This window comes from Pseudophryne corroboree, chromosome 5 (genome assembly GCF_028390025.1).
Source record: "Pseudophryne corroboree isolate aPseCor3 chromosome 5, aPseCor3.hap2, whole genome shotgun sequence".
NCBI classification, from domain to species: Eukaryota; Metazoa; Chordata; class Amphibia; order Anura; family Myobatrachidae; genus Pseudophryne; species Pseudophryne corroboree.
In genome coordinates this window covers 534,812,462-534,826,145 of record NC_086448.1, presented here as the reverse complement: position 1 = coordinate 534,826,145, position 13,684 = coordinate 534,812,462, and the positions used below count along the sequence as shown (strand labels likewise).

The following is a 13,684-nucleotide window of genomic DNA, read 5'->3' as shown; positions in this document are numbered from 1 at the left end:
GCATCCGGTTTCGGCACTACAAACAGGCTTGAATAAAACCCTTTTTCCTGTTGTGACACAAGAACTAAGGAAATTACGCTGTCTTGACATAATTTCTGTATTGCGTTCAGCACTTTTGCTCTGTCCTGAACAGAAGCTGGTAAGGCTGATTTGAAAAATCAGCATGGGGAAAGGTCCTGAAATACTATCTGCAATACCCAAGGATCCAGATCTGAGTGAACCCAGACCTGGCTGAAAGACAGTAGACGTGCCCCCACCCGATCGTACTCACGCAGGGGAGCCCCAGCGTCATGCTGAGGTTTTAGCAGAAGTAGCTGTTGACTTCTGTCCTGCGAGCCTGATGGTGTTGTAGATTTTTTTACCTCTTCCTCGACCTCTTCCTGCGAAGAAGGGGGTACCCTTTGCCTTTTTGGACTTGTTGGGCCGAAAGGATTGCATCGTATGATAATGAAATCCTTTTCTAGGTGGAGCAGCTGCGGAAGGCAGAAATGCTTAGTTGCCTGATGTAATTGTTGAAATCATGGCATCCTGCTTGTCTCCAAAGAGTGCTTCTCCATTGTAAGGAAGTGCCTCAATATTCTTTTTTTTTTCCTGATTCCGCATTAGCATTCCATTGGCGGATCCACAGCGCCCTGCGGGCTGAAATCGCCATAGCGGAGAATCTTGAACTCAGCACCCCAATATCCTTCATAGCTTCAACTAAGTAACCTGCAGCATTTTTGATATGACCGAGAGTTAGGACTATATCATCCCTGTCAACTGTGTCTATGTTAACAAGCAAGTTGTCAGACCATTTTTCCACAGCGTTACCTACCCATGCACAAGCAGTGGTGGGCCTGAGCTCCGTTCCGTTTGCCATATATATGGATTTTAACGTTGTTTCTAATTTACGGTCAGCTGGATCTTTTAAAGAGGCTGAACCAGGGGCAGGCAAAACTATTTTCTTAGACAGCCAAGAAACTGAGGTGTCTATCATTGGGGGTGTCTCCCATTTGTGCCTGTCTTCCTCAGGGAAAGGGTACGCTACACGTATTCTTCTGGGAAGGGTAAATTTCTTCTCTGGGTTAGCCCAGGATTCTTCAAAGAACGCATTCAAATCCTTTGAAGGAGGAAAAGTCACAACCTTTATTTAATTTAAAATAATCCTTTTCCTCAGGGACCAGTGTTGTTTCAGGAAACTCCAACACTTCCTTTATAGTAACTATCATACATTGTATGCTTTTGGCTAATTTGGGGTCTACCCCTCTCAAATCCCCAGTGTCGACGTCAGAGTCGGAATCTGTGTCTGTGTCCCTTTGCATTATCTGGGCCAGAGACCTTTTCTGGGAACTTGAGGGGTCCCGTCTGGATGATGTGGAGGGATCTGCAAATAGTACATCCTCCACTGTCTTTATCGAGTATTTTGTCTGTTGTTCAGACTCAGAGAATTTTCTAGAAAGCTTTGACATATTACTTTGTAATTTTCTCACCCACTCTGGCTCCTTCTGAGAGGGAAGGGCCACCACATTACACTCCTGCGCATCTATAATGGCTTCCTCAGGGGAAGAGCTCTCTCTATTGCCTGACATGTCACAAATGTGCACTTTCACACCACAATCACACAGGAGAGCTATCGGTGACAGACGCACACTAAAATCTGCCAGTTCACACACTGCGCCGTATATGAAGAGAATTGTATATGTATATTTATTTATTATACAAAACCTTCAGCGCGTTATTTCAATATTAGGCACGCTCACCTAATGTAATAAACACTCCCGCCTCTCCCCTCTATAACACCCTGGTACTTGTTTCAGCGTTTTTATGAGGAGGATCAGTGTCTGTCAGCTTTTCTCTGTGACCCTGCATGAGAAAATGGCAGAGTGAGTGTCTGGCAAGTCTGAGGAGAAGCCATGCCTTCCTGCCTCAGCTACAATGATTTTTAGACTGGCTGGGGTTTGTAAATCAGAGGCTATACATGTATTTACCGTTTTGCCAGTGAGAGTAAGGATTTTCCATGCAGCTCAGGGCGCCCTTCTCCGCGTCCTGCACCCTGTGTGTGTTTTGAGATGCATGCTCGCGCTGCTTCAGCCGCTGCGCTGTTCCTTTTTGCCGCCAACGATGACCGGAGAATCCCCTCTCTGCAGGACTCCGGTAATATACTCACCAGCCTTCTGACTTCTGGCTCTGTTAGGGGGTGGCGGCAGTGCTGTGGGAGTGAACGCTGGCCAGGCTTGGGCTGTGTTTAGTACCCTTCAGGAGCTAATGGTGTCCTGTCAGCGGAAGCAGAGCCATTGAACTAATTGAGAAGTTGGTTCCTACTCCCCCCCCCCTAAGTCCCATGAAGCAGGGAAGCTGTTGCCAGCAGCTTCCCTGTAAAATAAAAAACCTAACAAAGTCTTTTTCTAGCAGAACTCTGTAGAGCTCCACTAGTGTGCATCCAGTCTCCTTGGCACATTTTCTAAACTGAGGTCTGGAGGAGGGGCATAGAGGGAGGAGCCAGTTCACACTGTTGAAAAGTCTTAAAGTGCCGAAGGCTCCTGCGGAACCGTCTATACCCCATGGTACTAAAATGGACCCCAGCATCCTCTAGGACATAAGAGAAACCATGTGCACTGCAGGTGTGGCAGATATAACATTTGCAGAGAGAGTTATAAAGATTTGGTGGGTTATTTTGTTTCTGTGCAGGGTAAATACTAGATGCTTTATTTTTAAACTGCAATTTAGATTTCAGTTTGAACACACCACCCAAATCTAACTCTCTCTTCAAATGTTATATTTGCCCCCCCTGCAGTGCACATGGTTTTGCCCAATTGCAAACAAATTTGCTGCTGTGATCAACTCTGAATTAGGGCCTCATTCCGAGTTGATCGCTCGCTAGCTATTTTTAGCAGCCGTGCAAACGCATTGTTGCTGCCCACGGGAGAGTGTATTTTCACTTTGCAAGTGTGCGAACACCTTTCCAGCCGAGCGCTGCAAAAATAGTTTGTGCAAAACAAGACTAGCCCTGCAGTTACTTATCCTGTGTGATAAATCCAGCGCCGAAGGTCCCGGAATTGACGTCAGATACCCGCCTTGCAAATGCCTGGACACGCCTGCGTTTTCCTAAACACCCATAAACATCTTCTTCCTGTCAATCACCCCACGATCGGCTGTGCGAATGGATTCATCGCTCAGCAATGATGCACTTTGTACCCGTATGACGCACCTGTGCATTGCGGTGCATACGCATGCGCAGTTTTGCCATTTTTTTACCTGATTGCTGCCGTGCAAAAATCGTCAGCGAGCGATCAACTCGGAATGACCCCCTAAGCCCAATATACATGAGCTATAAACTAGAGATGTGCGCCTGACCATTTTTGCTGATTTTTGTTTTGATTTTAGCTTTGGCTTTAATTCACCAGCCGGTTTTGGTTTGGATTTGGTTTTGGATTTCGCCATGACTTTTTGGGGTTTTGCTTTTTTTTTTTTTTTTCAAAACTTCACAAAAAAGCTAAAATCACATAAATTGGACCTTTTTTGTTCCTAGAGTATTATTACCCTCACTAGCATTTATTTCCAGACATTTCTACTCAATGTTAACCAACTCACAGGTCACAATATTGTCTTCATCTGTTTAGACCAAAAAGCTGCACCAAGCTAGCTGGCTGAGTAAGCTATTGTAAGTGACAGTGAGGTGAGGCCTAGTGGCAAAACGACAATAAAAGAGGAATTAAAAAAAAGATTGATTGATTGATTGATTAATTGATTATGGTAGGCAATTGCAGGTGGGTATTTTGAGTATTCTCTGTCTATCCGTATAGGGATTGTAATAATGTGGGAGAAACTGAGTGTGAATTTGGTTGTGTTGTATCTGTGCTGTGCTTTCTTAAAGGGTGTGAAGAGAAACCAGGAGGAGGGTCTAAATCTAGGTGTGAAGAGATTAGGAGGATGGGCTGAATCTAACAGCTGCCTGACATACTAGTGACCAGACTCATTTGAGTTTGCTAATTGTGAGAAGCTTGCATTCTAAAATGAAGCTTGGCTTTTTAAGTGAATTGTGAGTTTGAAACAGCAGCAGTTGAGTTAGAATACAGAAAAAGGTGAGTTTTATAATACACAAACAAGAACACAAATATTTGCAATACCATTAACATTTGATACAATGTTTGGACTAGTGCAGTGCAATGGATGTAGGCCCTCATTCCGAGTTGTTCGCTCTGTAATTTTCTTCGCATCGCTGCGATTTTCCGCTAATTGCGCATGCGCAATGTTCGCACTGCGACTGCGCCAAGTAAATTTGCTATGCAGTTAGGTATTTTACTCACGGCATTACGAGGTTTTTTCTTCGTTCTGGTGATCGTAATGTGATTGACAGGAAGTGGGTGTTTCTGGGCAGAAACTGGCCGTTTTATGGGTGTGTGGGAAAAAACGCTGCCGTTTCTGGGGAAAACGCGGGAGTGTCTGAAGAAACGGGGGAGTGTCTGGGCGAACGCTGGGAGTGTTTGTGACGTTAAACCAGGAACGAAACTGACTGAACTGATCGCAGTTGCCGAGTAAGTCTGGAGCTACTCAGAAACTGCTAAGAAGTGTCTATTCGCAATTCTGCTAATCTTTCGTTCGCAATTTTACTATGCTAAGATTCGCTCCCAGTAGGCGGCGGCTTAACGTGTGCAAAGCTGCTAAAAGCAGCTTGCGGGCAAACAACTCGGAATGACCACCGTAATGCATTTGTTTAACAGAGGCATTGTGGAGACTCAGCTGCTGTCCAATCTGTGAGCAATCTTCTCTGCTGAAGGAGGAGATAACTAAACTACATGCTGAGATATGTAGGATGTCTGTGTCTTTGAGGCCTCCATTGCCTCAGAGAGCCATCAGAAGACATTCTGCCTGGACTACTGTGGGCTCTCAAGGGCAGAGATTTCCAGAGGGACACAGACACGTCCCGCAAGCTGTGACACGGCAAAACTCATACCCTACTCTTGCAGGGCTGGAAGATAAAACTAATAGAGTCACTACAGAACAGGAGGATATGGGGACTTCTACTAACTATAGGAACAGGTAAAGGAACAAGAAAATTGCATCTCCAAAAAGGACTGCACTTCTCCTGGGAGATTCCATTATTAGAGGAATACATCTGGGAAATGAGAATGAAGTAGAGAAACAAGTAAGGTGCTTACCTGGAGCCACAGCTTGCGCTGCAAAGAATTGTGAAGGCAGCAAGAAAAGATGGGGAGGTGGATGTCATTGTCTAGGGACAAATGACCTGGAAAATTCTGAACTTATGGCCGTAAAAGATGAAATTAGGAAGTTAGAGACTGTTCTGAAGCAGGTGGCAACCACTGTAACTTTTTCAGAAGTAGTGCCAGTACACAGAGGGGAAGACAGAACTCATTGCATCAGAAACTTCAATGTTTAGCGAAGGATATGGTGCAGTGAGGAGAGATTTGGATTTACAGGCCATAGTCACACCATCGGGCAAGATAGGAGCTTATACAAAAGTGACGGCCAGCACCTATCTCCAAGGGGAATGAGAATACTAACTAAACAGTTTGGATACTTCATCAAGAACTATTTAAACTAACAGAGGGGGACAGTGAACCAAATAGGAATAAGCAATCTGCTCCCCCAACACAGAGGTATTGTTTCTGCAGGCAAAGGGAATAATAAGCAAATCCACAGCAACAGAAGATAATTCAGATCAAAACCAAATAAACATAGGCAGAGAGAAGAAAATAGCTAGGAACAGAAAAATCACAAACAAAACTCTAAAAGCTATGTGTGCAAATGCTAGGAGTTTAGGAAATAAAATCCCAGAACTAATTGCAATAATGAAAAGGGATGATCTAGATATTGTGTCAATTACAGAGTCATGGTGCAATGAAAATCATGACTGGGACATAGCTATACTAGGACATACTTTGTTTAGGAGGGACAGAATTTTAAAAATCAGAGGAGGGGTAGCAATGTATGTAAAAAAAGGCATAAATACTACCTTAATACAAAGTATTGAAGAAAAAACTGAGGCCCTTTGGGTGACCATAGAAACAGGGGCATGATATACAGGCCACCAGGTCAGGAAGAGGAACTGGACAAGAACCTATTGCAGGACATAACTAAAATGGCATTAAAAGGAGAGGTAATAATTAGTGATGTGCACTGGAAATTTTTCGTGTTTTGGTTTTGGATTTGGTTCCGCGGCCGTGTTTTGGATTAGGACGCGTTTTGGCAAAACCTCCCTGAAAATTTTTTGTTGGATTCGGGTGTGTTTTGGATTCGGGTGTTTTTTTTTTTTTTTACAATAAACTTTCAAAAACAGCTTCAATCATAGAATTTGGGGGTCATTTTGATCCCATAGTATTATTAACCTCAATAACCATATTTTCCACTCATTTCCAGTCTATTCTGAACACCTCACACCTCACAATATTATTTTTAGTCCTAAAATTTGCACCGAGGTCGCTGGATGGCTAAGCTAAGTGACCCAAGTGGCCGACACAAACACCTGGCCCATCTAGGAGTGGCACTGCAGTGTCAGACAGGATGGCAGATTTAAAAAATAGTCCCCAAACAGCACATGATGCAAAGAAAAAAAGAGGTGCAATGAGGTAGCTGTGTGACTAAGCTAAGCGACCCAAGTGGCTGACACAAACACCTGGCCCATCTAGGAGTGGCACTGCAGTGTCAGACAGGATGGCAGATTTAAAAAATAGTCCCCAAAAAGCACATGATGCAAAGAAAAAAAGAGGTGCAATAAGGTAGCTGTGTGACTAAGCTAAGCGAACCAAGTGGCCGACACAAACACCTGGCCCATCTAGGAGTGGCACTGCAGTTTTCTAGCGAGAGGATGAGTGCTTCCATCCTCATGTGAATCTGAACCACTAGCCATGAACATAGGCCAGGGCCTCAGCCGTTCCTTGCCACTCTGTGTCGTAAATGGCATATTGGAAAGTTTATGCTTCTCATCAGACGCTTTTAATTTAGATTTTTGGGTCATTTTACTGAACATTTGTAGTATACTTGACGACACAGAGGTAGAGCAGTGGACTACTGTACCGTACTGCTATATATATATATATATATATACTGGTGGTCAGCAAAATTCTGCACTGTCCTCCTACTATATACTGCGCACAACTACAATGCAGCACAGGTATGGATGCATAGTTTACTTGACGACACAGAGATAGAGCAGTGGACTACTGTACCGTACTGCTATATATATATACTGGTGGTCAGCAAAATTCTGCACTGTCCTCCTACATTATACTGCGCACAACTAAAATGCAGCACAGGTATGGATGCATAGTATTCTTAACGACACAGAGGTAGAGCAGTGGACTACTGTACCGTACTGCTATATATATACTGGTGGTCAGCAAAATTCTGCACTGTCCTCTTACTATATACTGCGCACAACTAAAATGCAGCACAGGTATGGATATGGATGCATAGTATACTTGACGACACAGGTATGGATGCATAGTATGGATATGGATGCACAGGTATGGATATGGATGCATAGTATACTTGACGACACAGGTATGGATGCATAGTATACTTGACGACACAGAGGTAGAGCAGTGGACTACTGTACCGTACTGCTATATGTATACTGGTGGTCAGCAAAATTCTGCACTGTCCTCCTACTATATACTGCGCACAACTAAAATGCAGCACAGGTATGGATGCATAGTATACTTGACGACACAGACAGGGCCAGTGCTAGGGTGTTCGGCGCCCTCCTGCAACCTATCAATTTTGCGCCTTTCTACAAATACAAATGTGACCGATCTCATCCTCACAGTTGTAACTAGACATTTAGGTGCCCCCCCCCCTCAAGATCCATAACTATACGGTCATAAAAAAATTACCTAAAGTATAGGGGCGTAAAATAATTATGATGCACAGTAGTCTCCATTATTCAAAATTACACCACACAATAGTACCACTTATATACATTACACCAGGTAGTGCCCTTTATATTCATTATGCCAGATACAGCCCCCTTTTACATATTGCACCAGGTAGAGCCAGTCACACATTATTCCAGATAGAGTTCCCTTTTACACCGAGCCAGGTAGAGTTCCCTTTTACACATGCCACTTCACATTACACCGCGCAGTAGTGTCCATTAGTCACATTACACCGCACAGTAGTGTCCATTAGTCACATTACACCACACAGTAGTGTCCGTTAGTCACATTACACCGTAAAATAGTGTCCGTTAGTCACATTACACCGCACAGTAGTGTCCGTTAGTCACATTACACCGCACAGTAGTGTCCGTTAGTCACATTACACCGCACAGTAGTGTCCGTTAGTCACATTACACCGCACAGTAGTGTCCATTAGTCACATTACACCGCACAATAGTGTCCGTTAGTCACATTACACCACACAGTAGTGTCCGTTAGTCACATTACACCGCACAGTAGTGTCCATTAGTCACATTACACTGCACAATAGTGTCCGTTAGTCACATTACACCGCACAATAGTGTCCGTTAGTCACATTACACCGCACAGTAGTGTCCGCTAGTCACATTACACCGCACAGTAGTGTCCGTTAGTCACATTACACCGCACAGTAGTGTCCATTAGTCACATTACATAGCACAGTAGTGTCCGTTAGTCACATTACACCGCACAGTAGTGTCCGTTAGTCACATTACACCGCACAGTAGTGTCCGTTAGTCACATTACACCGCACAGTAGTGTCCGTTGGTCACATTACACTGCACAGTAGTGTCCGTTAGTCACATTACACCACACAGTAGTGTCCGTTAGTCACATTACACCGCACAGTAGTGTCCGCTAGTCACATTACACTGCACAGTAGTGTCTATTAGTCACATTACACTGCACAGTAGTGTCCGGCTGGGCGGTCTTGAGCATGTGCAGAGGTGAACGCAGATCCGGCTGCGTATGCAGCGATCTGCGTTCATCTCTGAATGACCCCCTATGTCAGGTACAGCCTTCGTTCCCTCCACAGTGCGGCCCCGGTACCTGCAGGAGGTCCCGGCTCGGGCGCTGCTCCTCCTCTCCCTTCTTCTCCGGTTTCTCGCAGGCTCCGTTACTCTACTGGCTCTGTAGGATGTTGTCAGTGACCCCGAGAGGGGGCAGGAGTGGGTGCTAATTACCCGGGCCTGGGACTGATGAAGGGGACCGGGGGGACCCTGGTCCCCTGCACTCCCAACCCCCTCCCACCTTACTGGGCAGCAGCAGCTCTCATCTTGGCAGCACAGCACATGCTGCAGTGTGCTGTGCTGCAGTGGGGCTGAGAAGCTGCTGCTAATGTTATTGTTCCTGTATGGGTGTATTGTGATCACAGTGATCACAGTCCCCGCTTGAATTGACCCTGGCTGAAGGGCTCAGGGGCTGAGTGCTGGGGTCTCAGGGAGCAGAGACTACACCTACCCTGCTCTGAACAGCAAACACTTTTTAAAAAAACGATTTAGTTTTCATAAAGGGGCGTGGTCACGGCTCCAGTGATTTGGCCATGCCCCCAACCCTCTAGGCAGCTGGGGCCGGGATGGCAGCAGCAGCGGCACTGTGTGTAGGCTGTGGGTGGCCACACACTGCGTGCACACTTTCTGGGGAGGAGGAGAGGGAGCCGCGCTGCAAGCTGCCAGCTCCGCTTCCTGTCATCCAGGGTGACAGGTGCAGCGGCAGCTGGCAACAGCAAGGGATGCAGAGCAGGGAGAGGCTGAGCGCCTCTTCAGTTTGGCGCCTCCCTGCACTGCATCCCTTTGCTGAGCGGCTAGCGCCGGCTCTTGACACGGATGTAGAGCAGTGGACTACTGTACCGTACTGCTATATATATACTGGTGGTCAGCAAAATTCTGCACTGTCCTCCTTCTATATACTGCGCACAACCAAAATACAGCACAGGTATGGATGCATAGTATACTTGACGACAGAGAGGTAGAGCAGTGGACTACTGTACCGTACTGCTATATATATACTGGTGGTCACAGCAAAATTCTGCACTGTCCTCCTACTATATACTGCGCACAACTAAAATACAGCACAGGTATGGATGCATAGTATACTTGACGACAGAGAGGTAGAGCAGTGGACTACTGTACCGTACTGCTATATATATACTGGTGGTCACAGCAAAATTCTGCACTGTCCTTCTACTATATACTACAATGCAGCACAGATATGGAGCATTTTTCAGGCAGAGAAAGTAGATATTTTCAGCACACTGAGCACAGATATTTGCAGCACACTGAGCGCAGATATTTGCAGCACACTGAACACAGAAACTGAGAGAACGCAGCCACGTCCTCTCGCTATCATCTCCAAAGCACGAGTGAAAATGGCGGCCACGTGCGGCTCCTTATATAGATATCGAATCTCGCGAGAATCCGACAGCGGGATGATGACGTTCGGGCGCGCTCTGGTTAAACGAGCAAGGCGGGAAGATCCGAGGCTGTCTCGTAACCGTGTAAAATGGGTGAAGTTCGGGGGGGTTGGCATCCCGAGGAACAGAACCCGCTCATCACTAGTAATAATCTTGGGAGACTTTAATCTTGCTGATGTAAACTGGGAGGTGTCTGTTTCTAGTTCCACAAGAAGTAGGGACATTTTAATTTCCCTTCAGGGAGCATCCCTCCACAAATTGGTGAGGGAACCCACTCGGAAAGACACAATATTAGGCCTAATACTTACAAATGGAGACAGAATATCAGACGTAAAAGTGGGTGAAAACCTGGGATCCATTGATCATCAATCAGTATGGTTCAGCATAAAGACAGAGATTGACTCATCCCATACAAAAACAAAGGTGTTGGATTTTAGGATGGCTGATTTTGTAGGGATGGGAAAATGTGTAAGCGATTCTTTGGCAGAATGGAGGAACTTGGAAGCAGTGCAGGAGAGGTGGGAAACTTTAAAAAGTGCAATATTAAAGGCATTAAACCTTTGTATTAAAAGTGTTAGAAAAACAAAAAGAAAAGGAAACCAGTGTAGTTTGCAAAAGAAGTAGCAAAATAATGAAGACAAAGCAATATATCTTGTTAGACAAAAAGGAGACTAAGAAGGTAATCAGATGTGCAAAGGCATAAGGTGAGGAGAAAATGTCCCAGTCAGTGGGTAAAGGAGGCAAAACTTTTTTTTTACGTATATAAGCGAAAGGAGAAAAACAAAAGAGGAATAATAAAACTAAAGACAGAGACCGGGAGTCTTGTTGTGGGAGACAATGTAATAGCAGATCATCTTAATAATTATTTTTGCTCAGTATTTACTACAGAAAGAGAAAGGAAGGGGCCACAGTTAAGTTGCAGAGATATTCAGGAAAATTAAACAAGTACATTTACAGAGGAAAAGGTCCTAACAGAACTCTCAAAGCTGAAAGTGGACAAATCTATGGGGCCAGACAGGAAACATCCAACGATAATAAAAGAACTTAAAGAGGTGCTGGTAGCACCATTGACAGAATGATTCAACCAGTCATTAGCTACAGGAGTAATTCCAGAGGACTGGAAAACAGTGAACGTAGTCCCACTGCAAGTGGAAGCAAGGAAGAGGCAAACAACTACAGACCAGTGAGTCTTACATCAGTTGTAGGGAAATTGATGGAAACACTCTTAAAAGAAAGAGTTGTAGACTATCACAAATCCAGCAATTTACAGGATCTCAAACAGCATGGAATCACTGTGGGGAGATCATGTCAAACAAATCTTATTGACTTTTTTGACTGTGTGACTAAAGTGATGGATAAAGGTGGAGCCGTGGATATAGCTTATCTAGACTTTATTAAGGCTTTTGACACTTCCACGTCGCAGACTGCTAAATAAACTTGAAATCTTGGTATTGGATACTAGGATTATTGAATGGATAAGATCTTGGTTGCAGGATAGAAAACAGAGAGTTGTGGTAAATGGAGTGCATTCACAGGAGGGAAATGTCAGCAGTGGAGTACCCCAGGGATCTGTACTTGGACCAGTGCTTTTTAATATCTTTATTGGTGACATTGCAAATTGCATTAAAGGGAAAGTATGCCTTTTTGCAGATGACACAAAGGTATGCAACAGGGTAGACACACCAGATGGGGTAAAACAAATGATTGAGGATCTATGTCAGGCATTCCCAACCACGGTCCTCAAGGCACACCAACAGTGCAGGTTTTAGTGATATCCAGGCTGCAGCACAGATGGTTAAATCAAAATAACTTAGCTACTAATTAAATCACCTGTGCTGAAGCCTGGATATCACTAAAACCTGCACTGTTAGTGTGCCTCGAGGACCGTGGTTGGGAATGCCTGATCTAGGTAGACTAGAGGATTGGTCAATAGTGTGGCAATTACAGTTTAATGCCAAAAAATGCAAAATCATGCACTTGGGTCTCAAAAATCCAAAGGCTAAATATAGTAGTAATGGCATTATGCTGGAAACTACTGAGGAGGAAAGGGATCTAGGAGTCACTATTTCTGGTTACTTAAAGGCAGGTAAGCAATGTAACAAAGCAATGAGGAAGGCTAGTCAGATGCTTGGCTGCATTGGGAGAGGAATCAGCAGTAGAAAGAAAGAAGTAATAATGCCACTGTATAGGTCATTAATACGGCCTCATCTAAAATATGGTGTTCAATTCTGGAGGCCATATCTTCAAAAGGATGTTTATACATTATAGACTGTACAAAGAAGGGCAATTAAAATGGTGCATGGCCTACAACACAAAACATACCCAGAAATACTAAGAAATCTCAATATGTATAGTTTGGAGCAGAGAAGGGAAAGGGGGGCATGATAGAAACTTTCAAATAAATCATAGGTTTTAACAAAGTCCAGGAGGGGAACATTCTCCAAATGTAGAGAAGCAATAGGACACAAGGACTAGCACTGAGAGTGGAGGAAGGGGATTGGGTGTTCAGGGGTAATTTGAGGAACAATTACTTTACAGAAAGGGTAGTGGACAAGTGGAATAACCTCCCATAAGAGGTGGTAGAAGCTAAGACAGTAGAGCAATTTAAACTTGCATGGGATAGACATAAGGATATCCTTACAAAGAAATAAGGATCAAATAAGGTTTGAGATAGGGAAGACACCGATGTAAATTAATTTTTCTCTGTGAGGCCTAGCAGCAAAAAGACAATAAAATAAAAATTAAAAAAGATTGATTGATTGAAAGATCTGCATTCAATACTATTATTCCTGGTATTCTTCAGTCTAAATTACGCGGCTCAGGAGTTACAGAAACGTTGTGTGCCTGGGTGGATAGTTTCTTAATGGATAGATAGCAGCGGGTTAAGATATGGTAATTCACCTCTGGTATTCGGTTGACAAGCACGGGTGCACCACAGACTTGTGACTCTCCCCCTTCCTCTCCTCACTGTACACCAACGACTGCACTTCTGCTGACAAATCTGTGAAACTACTTAAATTTGTGGATGATACCATGCTCATTGGTCTCATCAGGGATGGTGATGAGTCTGCTTACAGGAAGGAGGTTGTGTGGCTGGCCACCTGGTGCAGAGCAAACAATCTAGAGCTGAATTCACTTAAAACAGTTGAGATGATTGTTGATTTTTAGGAAGCACCCCCTGTACTCCCCCCACTCATAATTGCCGACAATGTAGTAACCGTGGTGGAATCCTTCAGATTCCTGGGCTCCATGATCTCTAAGGATCTGAGGTGGAAGTCCAATATTGAGGACATCGTGGCGAAAGCCCAGCAGAGACTGTACTTCATATGCCAACTTAGGAAGTTTAAACTGCCAC

At 44.4% G+C, this 13,684-nt stretch overlaps 1 long non-coding RNA gene across 1 annotated transcript in view; it reads right to left on the bottom strand.

Annotated features, from left to right (window-relative positions):
• LOC134929194 (uncharacterized) overlaps positions 1-13,684 on the bottom strand; it is a 64,657-nt gene that overhangs the window by 22,687 nt on the left and 28,286 nt on the right. The gene's annotated exons all lie outside the window — the stretch shown is intronic.